The 13075-nt window shown below is 44.7% G+C and overlaps 1 long non-coding RNA gene across 2 annotated transcripts; it reads right to left on the bottom strand.

Annotated features, from left to right (window-relative positions):
• Positions 1-72: 72 nt before the first annotated feature.
• LOC120497894 lies at positions 73-13031 on the bottom strand. Of its 2 annotated transcripts, none has more exons than XR_005626586.1 (4): positions 12873-13031; positions 10697-10868; positions 3500-3665; positions 73-1987 (listed from the first exon to the last, which is right to left on the bottom strand). It is a non-coding gene; the product is annotated as an uncharacterized LOC120497894 (long non-coding RNA). The 2 variants fall into 2 exon arrangements; XR_005626585.1 differs by having other exon boundaries at positions 3544-3665.
• Positions 13032-13075: the final 44 nt, after the last annotated feature.

The following is a 13075-nucleotide window of genomic DNA, read 5'->3' as shown; positions in this document are numbered from 1 at the left end:
TTTGTGGTGAAAACTTACATTTGTGGTACTGGAGAAATTTCACTTCATAATGCTAATTCCATTTCCAAACAGGAAATTTATAACTCTTGACTCTGAATTTTGTAAGACAGACTTTTACAAAACTGCAAAACATTTTTGCTGACATTTCAACTTGCAGCATTCTTTTTAAGATAAGTGGAAGACAGAATATGAAATTATTATAGGTGCTTGCAAAACAATACTTGAAACCCTTTTAAAATTGTGTAGCAAAAACAATGTTGGCAACTTGATGTCCACTTCCAGAGGCATTTTCTACTTGTTTTTTTTTAATTAAATACTGTTTTTGGATTGTATCATGCTTTTGTATGTGTGTTATTTGTTTAGGATCTGATAGCTGTTGCAGATTAATTTTAACTTTAATTCTATCCTTCTTTCCTCAAATTACTATTGTCCTTTTTCTCCCCCATCGGCCTTACCACCTGAAATTGAAAAGAACCCACTTTAAAGTACTGTATGCCATTGTGTAGCCAGGTAGTAGAGTAGTGACTGAGACATGGGAAATGCAGATTCAAAAGGGATGCAGAGCAGGCAATTTTAAACATTGTAGATGAGTTCCCTGATGACTGCCTGCTGGATGGGAGCAATCTTGTCTGTCTCTTATAGAAATGTTCTGTGAGAGAGGGTAGGTCTATTTTAACTCCTTGGAATTTCACTTCTAGGCAGATTCTTGCCCATGCTCCTGTTGAAAAATTAAATAGGCCTCTTCTTCTTGTAGGTTGTGAATTACAACAAGCATTTGCAAGGTTATGTGTTGTAAATGACTGACAGGACTTCTCTTAATCTGCTTCAGAGTAATGGGGCATAGGGATGTTCCTTGAGTTCTTAGTTATTTTGCTATGAAAAGCTCCTGTCACAGAGTTTGCTCTTCCCTTAGATTTAACAAGTTCTGGTCTTAATTCATCTTGGTCCTTTAAAGAAAAATTACTGTATGGCTTTTCCAATGGTTCTTAAAACAGAGCAAAACAAAACCAAAGCTAAGCTACAATGAGTAGTTGGAGGAATGAGGCCTGCAGCCATGGGATAGACTGTGGCATGTGGGTAAAGGGATTTCCTGAGGTGTGCCATGAGATGGGTGCTGGAGGGATTACAGTGAGCATGATGGCCTGGTGATGGGCAGGGCTTCTCATTAATCTTACCTTAGCTCTGCAGCTGGCCAGATGGGAGTGACACTACATGTTCTACCCTGGGCATGACCCAGAGTCTCTGTAGTTTCTGTAACTCTCTGCATATCCCTCTCTTACATATAAAAGTGGCTGCACCACCCCACTGTTCATGATGACAGTGACAGGATACTTGACTACAATCTCACTTTCACTTCTGCAGAAAGTATTTGAAATCTTCCATGGCAGAGGATAAGAATGTGACCACCATGCAGACAAGATGATGGGCTTGCTCCAATCTCCTCCCTAAAGCAGGAACATCTCCAGTAAGATTTCCACCTGCACCAGAGCATGCCTGGAAACACTTGTGCATAGTGCTGTACTCTCAGATTATGTAGGTCTGGTGAATTTACCACTGGCAATCCAACAGTAATCTGTTAGATTGCCTGTTGCTCCAGTAAACTGCACTATTTGTTAATGTGTGGTCATGAATGAGACCAGACTTAGAGTGTAACCTACATTGTGCATCTGAGAGCTTTCTGACCACAGCCAGACTTACAGTGCTGAATTGGTTATAATCAGAAATTAAACCTAGCCCCATCCAGCCTCTCTGAGGACTATCTGGAAAACAGGGGAGTTTATTTTCTGATTAATTTCTATACTCAAAGCACCAATCATTTAGTAGAGGTAGGCTTAGGAAATGAGGTATTCCCATCAAGTCCTTTCAGGACAAGAGCTGCGTTTTACTCCAAGTCAGTAGATTCCTTCATAATGCCAAGGAGGCATCTAGATACTTCTAACTGAGGGATGGTGTTCCAGTCTGTAGGACTTGCTTGTAGGGACAGAGCCTGTTGAAGAAGGCAGAGGAAGAGGTGATAACGTCCTTTTTTCTCATGTCTTATTTGTCTCTCCTATTCTACTCATGTCTTTCCTAAACACTCTATTTGTTATAATCTTTCATTTCACTGCCTCCTACCCAAATTCAACCTTCTTACTGGATCACATTTTCCTAATTATCCATGAGCTCACTAGCTCACCACCTTGCCAAGCCAAGTCAGGTGAAAGGCTGGGTGCAAACACTTCCATGAAAGTGAATATACTAGCCAGGGAACAGTCCATCACGAGGGCAAGGGCGCCCTTTCATGCCAGCCATGGCTGCAGTTTCCAAGCTGAGCTGGGAAGCAAACAACTGTTTTCACCTGAAGGTCTGTGACTATCTGGATTGTTAAGTCCAGAAGGCTTTTAAGAAGTCTGACACTAGTATTGCTGACTTGAAAAGCCAACAGAACAACAATTTTCAAAAATTAGTTAGGAAGTTAAAAAAGATGGCATAGGAGATACCTAGCAATTGTTACTCTTTTCTAGTAAAACAAAACAAAAACCCAAACCAATAAAACCAGCGCCAATTTCTATTTTGAATAAACACTTTTAATGTTAAGCAATGGAAGGAGGAAGAAAGTAAAGACCCAGGCTGAACCTGGGGAGGCAACTCATGCTGTCTGGTTTACAGCAGGTCACATACTCCCTTCAGGCTAAGCAAATCCTTATTTTGAATGCAGTCATTCTGCCTTCTTCCTATAACAGTCTCTGAGAGTACTCATTTCAAATATGAGTTTGTTAAATGAAAAAAGGCAAGTCAGACACTAATGCTGGTAAGCCCCATGGAAACAGTTTTTCCTTGAGAACAAAATCCACACTTTTAATACTCTGCTCCATAAGAAAATCCATAGAACTTACTTAAAATACCAATTTGAGGTTGCTCAGTCTAGGGAAGAGATGGCTCCAGGGAGACCTTAGAGCAGCATGTCAGTATCTAAAGGGGGCTGGGGACAGTTTTTAGCAGGACCTCTTGCAACAGGACAAGGGATCATGGTTTTAAACTAAAAGAGGGTAGATTCAAATTGAATTTGAGGAAGAAGTTGTTTTATGATGAGGGTGGTGAAACACAGGAACAGGTTGCCCAGTAAATGCCCCATCCCTGGAAATGCTGAAGGTCAGGTTGGACAGGATCTGAGCAACCTAGTCTAGTGGAAGGTATTCCTCAGGAGGGTGGACTAGATGGCCTTTAAAGGTCCCTTCCAACACAAATCATTCTTTGCTTCTATGATGATATGGTTGTTAACATGTACTGGGTCTCCTTTTATCCATGATACATTGCTCTTGGAAGTTTCTCTGGTTTCTCCTTAAATTTTAAATTGCATTACTGTACATTAACTGGATTACAATACAATTACATGCAATTCGTATTTTTAACTATAATATTAGTTAGTTTTTGTTAAAGCCAGGCAGTATGCATATGAAATCATATCTAGTGATTAGAAATATTAGCAGTATGAATAATAACAACTAAGTTTTGTCACCTCATGTTCTATAAGGAATGGTACTCATTATCAGGAAAAACAACCTTTCAGCTCTGTATTTCCTCCTGCTCTTGATTGCAGACAGCAGAACAGTCACGGCAGAACTCTGGCTTTCTGAGGGACCAGGATCAGAGATAAACTGCTGCTTCGTCACCACCGGGTGTCACTGCAGATAGCACAATAATCCCCAAAGCCCACGTTAATGAGTCATGCAAAATGAAATGCAAGGCCTGCTGGATGCAGCAGCGCTTTCTCAGCTGTCACTGGTTGGTTGCTGTCAGCTGGTGTGTTTGTTACATCCTGGGACTTGCATCCCGAAGGGTGGGAGAACATCCTATTGCTGCTTCCCAAGAAAGCCACACTGTCTTTTTGCATATCAGAGTAAACAAGTATTGGCTGATTTTGAGGCAAAAAGGGTTGTCTCTACTGCCCTAGACCTACACAGAGAATACTTCCAACTGTGGAGCATGTCCCCCTGCAGATACCTGTCATACCACTGATAGTCCTGTTACATTTAATTCAAAAATCCACAGCACCCACCCAAAACAGGTTTCTGCTGTGTCTGTGGTGATGGTCTTCAAACAAGACTGGTGCAAGAGCTTGCTTTGCCTGCATCATGACAGTCAATTAGTGGACGAAGAGAGAACAAAACCTTGTAAGCTCTTAATTTTAATTTTATGTCTTCAAATCAAATTCTGAAGTTCAGATTTTCCTGCGTAATCACGATCCAAAACAATGAGGACCTGTGTTCTCCTAACAAATGAAGCAATGTTCTTTTCTTCCTAGAGACCAAGATGTTCTGTCATGAAGACAGTTGCATAATTAAGTGTCTCAAGAGAAAACAAGATGCACAGCAGTCATTTTCCAAAAGTGATTTTGCGTAGTGTTTGCAGGCAAGATTTGACACCAGGTTAAATAGCTCACCAGTGCTGCCCCCACTGTCAAAGGACTGGCAATGATGCTCTGCCTGTGCTGCTGAGCACAAGACCAGAATATTTCTGTCTAGTTGAACATGGTGAGCTTTACAGGGACTTACCTGATGAAATTCCATAGGAGAGGATGTTAGAAGACCAACCTAGAGGATCTAATAGGTCCTCCTGGTTTCAAATTGTGTACAGAAAGGTACCATGCAAATCTGTTTCATGACCTCTGAAGGATGGCCAGTAGCAGATTTTCCAGAATATGCATAAAGCAGTAGTGATATTGTCTGAGTGGTTTGAGAGTATCTGATGCAAAGATGTACCAACCACAGTACTCCATGACCATTAAAAATGTTGGTTCTATTTATTTAACCACAAGACCTTTACAAAGAGTAGTGGAAAGAGCCATCGCTGTGCAATTTACCAACATCTGCATAAAAACATGATTAATAGTAAACACTAATAGGGTGGTTTAAATTTGCAAGATCCCTCTTAACAGACACAAGCATTTCCTCTTTCTAATTCTGATACTGAACACAGAACATTTTGTGTTCTCTTTTATTCCATTCAGCTAAAAGCCACTTCCTCAAATGCACAGCCCCTACCTCTCCTGCATGATGCAATGCAGAAAGGCTGGTTGAAGGCAGGAGTAACCTTCTCTGCAGAGAGTGCTTTTCCTGCTGAGCCCCTTCACTCTTCTTTGCCTCCTCATCCTCAGCTGGCTCCCCATGCCCAGCACACTCCCACCTTGCCTCAGCTGAGGCTATGAGCTCTCTGGATGAGGGATGGCCTTTGGGTGATGGGGATGCTGTGGCTTCAGGAGGTCCTGAGCCTGGACATGCTCTCAGGAGACTGTGGCTTCCCCACCTGCCATGTGGTCCCATTGCCCAGGCTGCTGGTAAGACTGGTGACCCCACAGGTGTTGTTGCTTTCTTCATTCAACCTGCCTGTTATTAAGACCTCAGGAAGCAAAAAAACCCCAAGTGGGCTTTTATCTCACTGCTCTTCAGGCTTGACATTTAAAGCCAAGAATCCATAATTCTTGGTTAACCTTTTCTTTCCCAGCACGGGTTCTATATAAGAATGCATGCACTATTGTGATAAAATTGTCTCCTGAGATCTGTGGAAGATGGGAGAAACATCAGAAGAAGGATCCAGCTTTACTGAGTCTCCATCAGCACAACAGGAGCTCGGCCTTATGTTTGGTACCTTCTGCTTGCTGAAAGTTTGCTGGGTGACAGCACAGACTGACAGACTGTTTTGGGTTGGAAGGCACCTTAGAGACTGTCTAGTTTCAACACCCCTGCCACGGGCCTGGACAGCTTCCACCAGACTGCATTGCTCAAAGCCCCATCCAACCTGGCCTTGAACACATCCAGGGATGGCACATTCCCAACTTCTCTGGGCAGTAGGGAATTTCTTCCTATTATCTAATCTAAATTTATCTCTTTCCATTTGAAGACATTTTCCCGTGTCCTGGCACTACATGCCCATGTAAAAAGTCCCTCTTCAGTTTTTTTTGAACCCCTCAGGTATTAAATGGCTGCAGTAAGATCATTCCAGAGCCTTCCCTCCCCCAGGGTGACCAACCCTGATCCAAAGGCAAAATGAAAACCAGATTCTTCCACCCCTTTCACTAGTCCCTGTATTTTATGCCTGCATCAGGCATAAAATCTATCAGCCTCCCTGGCCAGCACCCTGCTCTAGTGGGGCTCCCTTGTAGACCACCTCTAAGGGCCAGTGGGGCACAGAGCTTGGTGGCCCGCAGGACTCCAGGTTTCTGCAGGGAAGCCCAAAGGCTGGCACTGACCAGTGAGTCACAAAAGAAGACTGGGGGTTTGGGTCATACTGAAATCTGTTCAAAAACAACAGGTGCCTTAGCTGCTCACAGTGACCTGGCTCTGTGGTGACGACAGAACAACAGCCTGAGCAGAGGGAGGGACAGCAGCAGGGCAAGCAACTGGAATCTGTGTCACCAGCTGGGTGCTGAAAGGGCTGTGTCCCCTCAGGGCTCAGAGCTGGGCAGACCCTGCTGGGGAGTATGGAATACAGGCTTTTCCTGCTGGGCCATGTCAACATAGGCAGGTTTTGATCAGCTTTTCCCAAAGGCATCACTGTGAGAGCAGGGAGGGAGGGCAGGGGAAGCAAGAAGGGCAGCAGCGAGGTGGGACACCTGCTCAGGAGGTGAGAAGGTGGCACCTCTGACTGCAGCCTTGAACTACTGACCAGCAGCTCTGGAAACCTCTGGGAGGGAAGAGGCTTTGCAGCAGTGCATCAGCTACACTGAGTCTTTTAACTTGGATGTTGACCTCAGGAATGTAGTCAGAGAGTTGATTATAAATATTTTGTGCAGTTGTTGATGAGATTAACATGTGCTGCCACAGAGGCAGCCCAGGCAGCTGGAGCAGAGTGTTACTCCAGTGTCTGCTAAAGATGCTGAATCTCTGTCATCTATGGCTGCACAGCAAGTCTCAAAAAGGGAAGTGCTGAAAAAATACTCAAAAAATGATCCCAGGGAGAAGAGGAAAGAGGAAGCAGCCTGGCTTACAAAACTGGGGGTGAGGGACAAGGGGGAACAGGCAGGGAGCAGAGAAAATTAGGAAGGAGGGAGGACAGTCACTATGAGGGACCCCAGTCCAGGCATGGGCTAGGCTTACTTCAGAGTTAAAACACAACAATAACCTGCAATAAAAAAGACTAAACCAGCATAACTTGAAAGTAATGGAATGCCCTAAATATAGGAAGTAATGATCTCAAGGTAAACCATCAGTGCTAATTGTGTTCAAGTGGAAGCATTTAATGGAACTTGGCAGAAAGAGAGGGAAAAGGAGATAGGGAAGGAGAAGTGCAAGCTGTGAGTGACCAGCAGCTTGAGGCACCTGCTCTAGCTGAGAGTCATGCCCATCCCTGTGAGATGGGCACAAAATGTACCCAGGAGCAGCTGGTTCTATCAGCCATGAGTCTGAGTAGTAGCGGGTGCTGTGCGTTTCAGGGAGTTGAGGAAAACTCCCTGGAAAGCTCCCTGGAAAGCTCCCTGGAAAGCCAGACTTTGCAGCCTCAAACTTTGGAGTCATCCAACTCAAACTCCTCAACTTTGGAGTCATCATCCCTGGGGATGTTTGAGACAAGATTGAACATGGTGTTTAGTGCTGTGATCTAGTTGACAAGCTGGTAATCAGTCAAGAATTGGTCTTGATTATCTTAAAAGTTGTTCCACCCTAAATAATTCTGTGACTTCACAAGCAAAGGAAACAGCAGACAGGACCAGTGCACCTCCAGAAAAGGATGCAAGGAAATTATGCCAGACAGTGTAGAAAGAGACCTGCTGTAGGTTTTTCTAAGGTATAGCGGAATTTTAAGGAGTGACCAGAGAGATGCCAGGAGATTTGCAGGATTCTGCTCTAGAACATCTTCCAAATGGGAGTGGCAGCTGGGAAGAAAGTGGAGGAGCACCTGCTGGGCAGTGGGGAAAGGATGGCTTTGGTGGGCGTGGGGTTCAGGAAAGGCCTTGAAAACAGACAAGCAAGCTGTGTCAAAAAGCTGTGCTGGGAAGAGAACAATGAAGCAGCAGAGAGAAGCAAGAGGAATAGAGCAATGACCAGCCATGGGCTGGGAAAGCCACCAGCACAGCCACCTCCAGAAAGTTGTCCGTGGGAAAACCACTGCGCTGGCGGCAGCCGGGATGTGGAGCTCTTGAGCAAGAGCTGTAGCTGCCAGGATGCCCTGCAAACGCTGCTCACGGATCCTCTGCAGGCAAGTGTGTAAGGAAGGTGAGCTCTGCTGGTGCCCATCAAGGGCTGCTCCCACCTTTGGAAAGGGGCTGAGGTCTCCCTGTGCTGTTTCCCTGCCAGCTCGCAGTGCAGGCAGACCGATAGAGAGAGAGATTATTCGGGACAGACTGACCTGGAAACTTCAGCTTTCACTCTGTCCTGCCTCTGAGGACAGCCTGGGCTTCAGTTTGACAGGATCATGGATCAGCAGCACACGGGAGGGAATGGAGTTTGTGTCTGTGAATGAAGAAATCCCTGAGGAAAGGTGGGTCAGGACTGAAGGAGGAGAAAGGTATGGAGTGTTCCTCATTCACTGCTGAAAGTTGGGAGTATTTGAGAGTAAAACAGCTCATCTATGAGATTCATAGATTGGAGGATTTTGCTGAGAGAAGCAGAGTGTTGTGAAGATGTTAAAAAGAGTGCTCTGAGAGATGCTACAAAGCACATACGTTTTCTCCCTTACTTCAAAACAAAATAGTAGTTATCAGCCTTGTCCTAGTGAATGAAACAAGCCTGCAACTGAAGGCTGTCTTATTACTGACAGTGAGTGCATGCACAAGTGACAGCAGCAACATTCACAGGTGCCAAGCTCTACAAGCCCATTTGAATAAATGCAATATTCCCATTGATACAGTCTTCACAAGTTCTGGCTGAAGCTGTGTCCCTGTGGCTGGGTTTCAGCATCCCCTGGTGTGAATCTTTAGAGCTTCTTATTACCAGGTTGTAACACTACAGGAGGCAGAGCAAAAAGCAATCCATAACCTAAAGGGATAATACCTCAGGTATGTTTCTTACCCAAGGTCTAGTGAGAAAGCAAACACTCTTTACTGACATAAGACATAGCAATAGAACTAGAAAAAACCCAAACTCTAAGAACAGAGAAACTTCAGTTGTCAAATTTCCTGTGGCTTTTGCTTCCTGTTTATGTTCCTTTCATGGCACACATACGAAGGGGTGAGGTCTCATCAGGGTTTTTTGGGTGCCTGTGGCTGTGGCAAAGGACTCTTATGTATGTTTCCTCACCAGGGAGAAGGTGAGTGTCAGCAACTGAGGGTGATTTGTTCTTGCACTGACCATCACAGGCACCTACTGTGGCCCAGAGACTAACAGGGTGTTGAAACCTGTGTGCAGCTGAGCAGAATGAAAGCAGTGCAAAGACATTGTGAGCTTTTACTATTCCTTCATTTTAATGGTGGAGGTGATTTTAAAAGAATCTACATTTCACAGGACTAATAATTACCCCACTAAACTTGCCACTATCTTGCATTTAGGTTACAAGTATGAAGCTTTGGGGAAATTTGCTGGGAGCCAGTTCACTCATTGGCCTTACTCTGGATTTGAGTAAGCCATGTCCCTTAGAATCACACCTGCAGTTGAATCATGATACCAAGGAAAAAAAAAAACCCAAAATCATGGTGGTATCACACTTAAGCTGGGAAATGAGATTCCAGCATGGATGTATGTGTAGATGTGGCAATGAGCAACAAGATATTTCTGGGCAAGGGCCCTGCAAAAGATTGGAGCAAAATGCCACGAACCTCTGCAACTGAAAGAGCTGAAAAAGTGTAAAAACACAGAGGCAAGTTTCCTCTGCTTCAGGCTTCTTTTTTCTACTGCGTCCTGATCACTCCATAACTGCAAGAGATAAGGTATCTGTAGGGAGTTCATAATTTACCTCCTTTCTAAAACAGAGGGTCATTTGTTTTGCCATCTTGAAAAATATTGCAAAACACTCCAAACACTGATTGCAGGCATAAGTCAACAGCATTGCAGGTGCCACCCATTTCCAGGCTGGTTTTGCTCCACATCTTGGAGGCATATATGGGAGACAGTAGCACAGCCACAGCCAAACTCTGCAACTCAGCTCACTGAGGTTCCGTGGGGATTTCGGTTGGGAAATGGGAAAACTGAAAATCGGATCTAATGAGATAAAGCAAGATCCTGGGTGAGGGCTGGGAGGGGATGGGAGAAAAGGCATTTTAAGGCACAGGCAGCCCTGCCAGCCTCAAAGGCACAGTGTTGGGCAGCGAGGAGAGTCCTGACCTGAGGTCTTACCTGTGTGCCCCCACTTGCTGCTGTGGTGCCTGGCAGTGCATCGAGCCCTGCTGTCTTACAGAAATTTAACTTCCAGCAGGGATTAGCTGGCTACGGCCTGGTAAAATCCAGGCAGCCATGCTGGGTCAGGTGGGCTGGGGGGGCTGTGCATCCACTATTCCCAGTTTTCCACAATCATGGAATAACAAAGGCAAGTGGACAGCAGACCTGTGATAATGAACACTCAATGGGCCCTCCAAGCCCTGTGGGTTTTGTCCTTTCTGCATTTCCTTGAAGCTGATAAAATAACCAGCCTTAGTGTGAGAGCAACAGCATTGAAGTTCTGGCACAAAGTGGGAGATGGGGATCTGAAGAGCCCTGGGAGCCAGTGCTCTTTAGGGGGAAATCATGTTTTCACCAGAACCATGAACAAAAGGACAAAGGGGCATTTTGAGCAACCTGTCTCTTTTTACCTTCCTCATGTCTTCAGCTCATCAGGGCTATCACAGCTACTGCATCAAAAGCAGTGTGGCCAAGAGGTCAGCTCTGCCCCTCTATTCCACTCTAGAGACATCCCCACATAGAGTATTGAGTCCAGCTCTGGAATCCTCAGCACAGGAAGGACATGGACCTGTTGGAGTGAATCTGTAAGAGAGATGCCAGGACGTTTAGAGGGATGGAACACTTCTCCTATGAGGAAATGCTCAGAGAATTTGGGTTGTTCAACCTGGAGAAGAGAAGGCTCGGGGTGACCTATCTGAGGCCTTCCAGTACCTGAAGGGGACCCACAGGACAGATGGAGAGAGGCTTTTTACAGGAACATGTAGTGACGGGACAAGAAGGAATGGCTTCAAACTGAAAGAGGGCAGGTTTAGATTAGATGGTATGAAGAGATTCTTTACAGTGAGGGTGGTGAGGCACTGGAATGGGTTGCCCTAAACAACTGTGCATGCTCCATCCCTGGATGTGTTTGAGGCCAGATTGTATAAGGCTCTGAGCCTATACAGATCTGGTCTAATGAAAGGTGTCCTTGCCCATGACAAGTGTGTTGGAACTAGATGATCTTTAAGCCCCCTTCCAACCCAAGCCATTCTATTGATTCTATGAATCCAGACCCTGTGATTTAAGGAGAAAAAACAATAGTGTATCTTGATGGGCTCTGGCTGGTGTTATAGTTCAGCTGTGCTGTCAAGTTGAGGGACAGGAAAGCAACAGTATAGCTGAAGTTCTTGACATGAGTAATCAGATGTGATGATAGGCCATGTAGTGATGCTCTTCTCAGAGCTATCTTCCATGTCTCCTCCCTTTTGCACATGAAAGCATTTAATGCACTGGTATTTGGCTCTGGCCAAGGGAGAGAAGTCATTGACTGGCTGTGACTTCTCAACTGGTGAAGTGAAATGCTGTGGCTGAGAGTGCCAGGTGCTAAAAGTCACACTGCTTTGGACAACTGGTGATGAACCAGTACCAGCAGGTGAGCAAGTACTTGCAGATGAGCTGAAATGTTCTTCTTTCAAGAAGAAGAACAAGATTCCCCAGGTTGGGAAGAAAGGGGAGAGAATGTGATGAAAACCTTAAATATGCAGTTCAGTTGGAAAAGAGTGGGGAAGTCTGCATAAACACTACCAGCAGATCTTCTAACAGCTTTTGTGTAAAGTAACTCTGTAACTATTCCACAAACTATTTGCAACAGGTTTATGTACATTAATATTTGGCTTGCCAAGCAGTGAAACACTACCCTTTCTTTGAGGCTGATTGGGAGCTATTAACACCTGCTTATCAGACTTCTATGAATCCAGCCTAAGGTATATTTTATAAGGCTTTTCCATACAGAGAACTCTTGACTCTTTAGCCAGATCCACTCCACAAGTGAAATGGCAGTGCGGGAGGAAAAGAAAGGCGGTGAAATCATACATAATTGCTTTTTTTTCTCCACCTCTATTATACAGGGAGCAGGTGAGTCAGCATTCCCATGGAACTACCTTACTGTGAAAGAAGGAACTCTGCCTCAGCCTGGTGACTGTTCACCCTTGCCTCTCCTTTTGGTATGTGCATAGTAAAACTTTCCTGCAGGGTTGATTACTGCTTATGAGCATCATAACATACATACCTGTGGAGTACTCCTTTCATTAGAAGGAGGATTTTCCACCCCACATGTAATTACTGAAAGCAAGGTGCAAATAATGACCACAAGCACCTGAGTAATGTTTTTCAAAACAGTCCCACTATCATAATGTACTACTGAAATCCAGCTGGGTTCATGGGTCCAGGAGTCATGCCGTGACTTACAGAGCTAAGGAAGCAACCCTTCTCCTAGATTTAAATTGCCTAAATTGTTGCTTATGATTGTTGTTGATTTATTTGAAATTCTAAAAACACAAGCACAAATTAACTGTGCTACTGGAGAACCACCACACAAAGCAATATTATTTCTTTTAGCACTGCACAAGAGGAGGGTTCCTGAGACAGAGGCACTTTTGTATAAGACACTGCAACACTGAGTAAGAAGAGACGGCTGTTATCTCTGGGGGCTTATCATGCAGGTCTGAGAGAAATAAAGGTGATGAGGAAAACTCACAGCAGACAGGTAAGACGGGGAAGGATCTTAAATTTCCTGAGTCTGAGCTGGTACTGACTCCAGTAGCCTACCTTAAGAGACAGTCCCTCTGAAGATCAAGGTTGATTGATGTCCTGGTTACTTTTTAATTTGGGCATTTTAGCTTGGCCTATTCAAAACTCCCCTGCATGGCAATGGTCTTTTATCTGTCTGCCTCTCTCTGATCTGTGCTTGGGAAGTCAGCAGGTAGAGTGCATCACGAGCCTTGCTTCTGCATTGCATGTCACTAATTAAA

Source organism: Passer montanus, unplaced genomic scaffold (assembly GCF_014805655.1).
Source record: "Passer montanus isolate IOZ18808 unplaced genomic scaffold, ASM1480565v1 scaffold14, whole genome shotgun sequence".
NCBI classification, from domain to species: Eukaryota; Metazoa; Chordata; class Aves; order Passeriformes; family Passeridae; genus Passer; species Passer montanus.
Note: the sequence above shows the minus strand (reverse complement) of the source record. Positions and strands in the feature narration are given on the sequence as shown.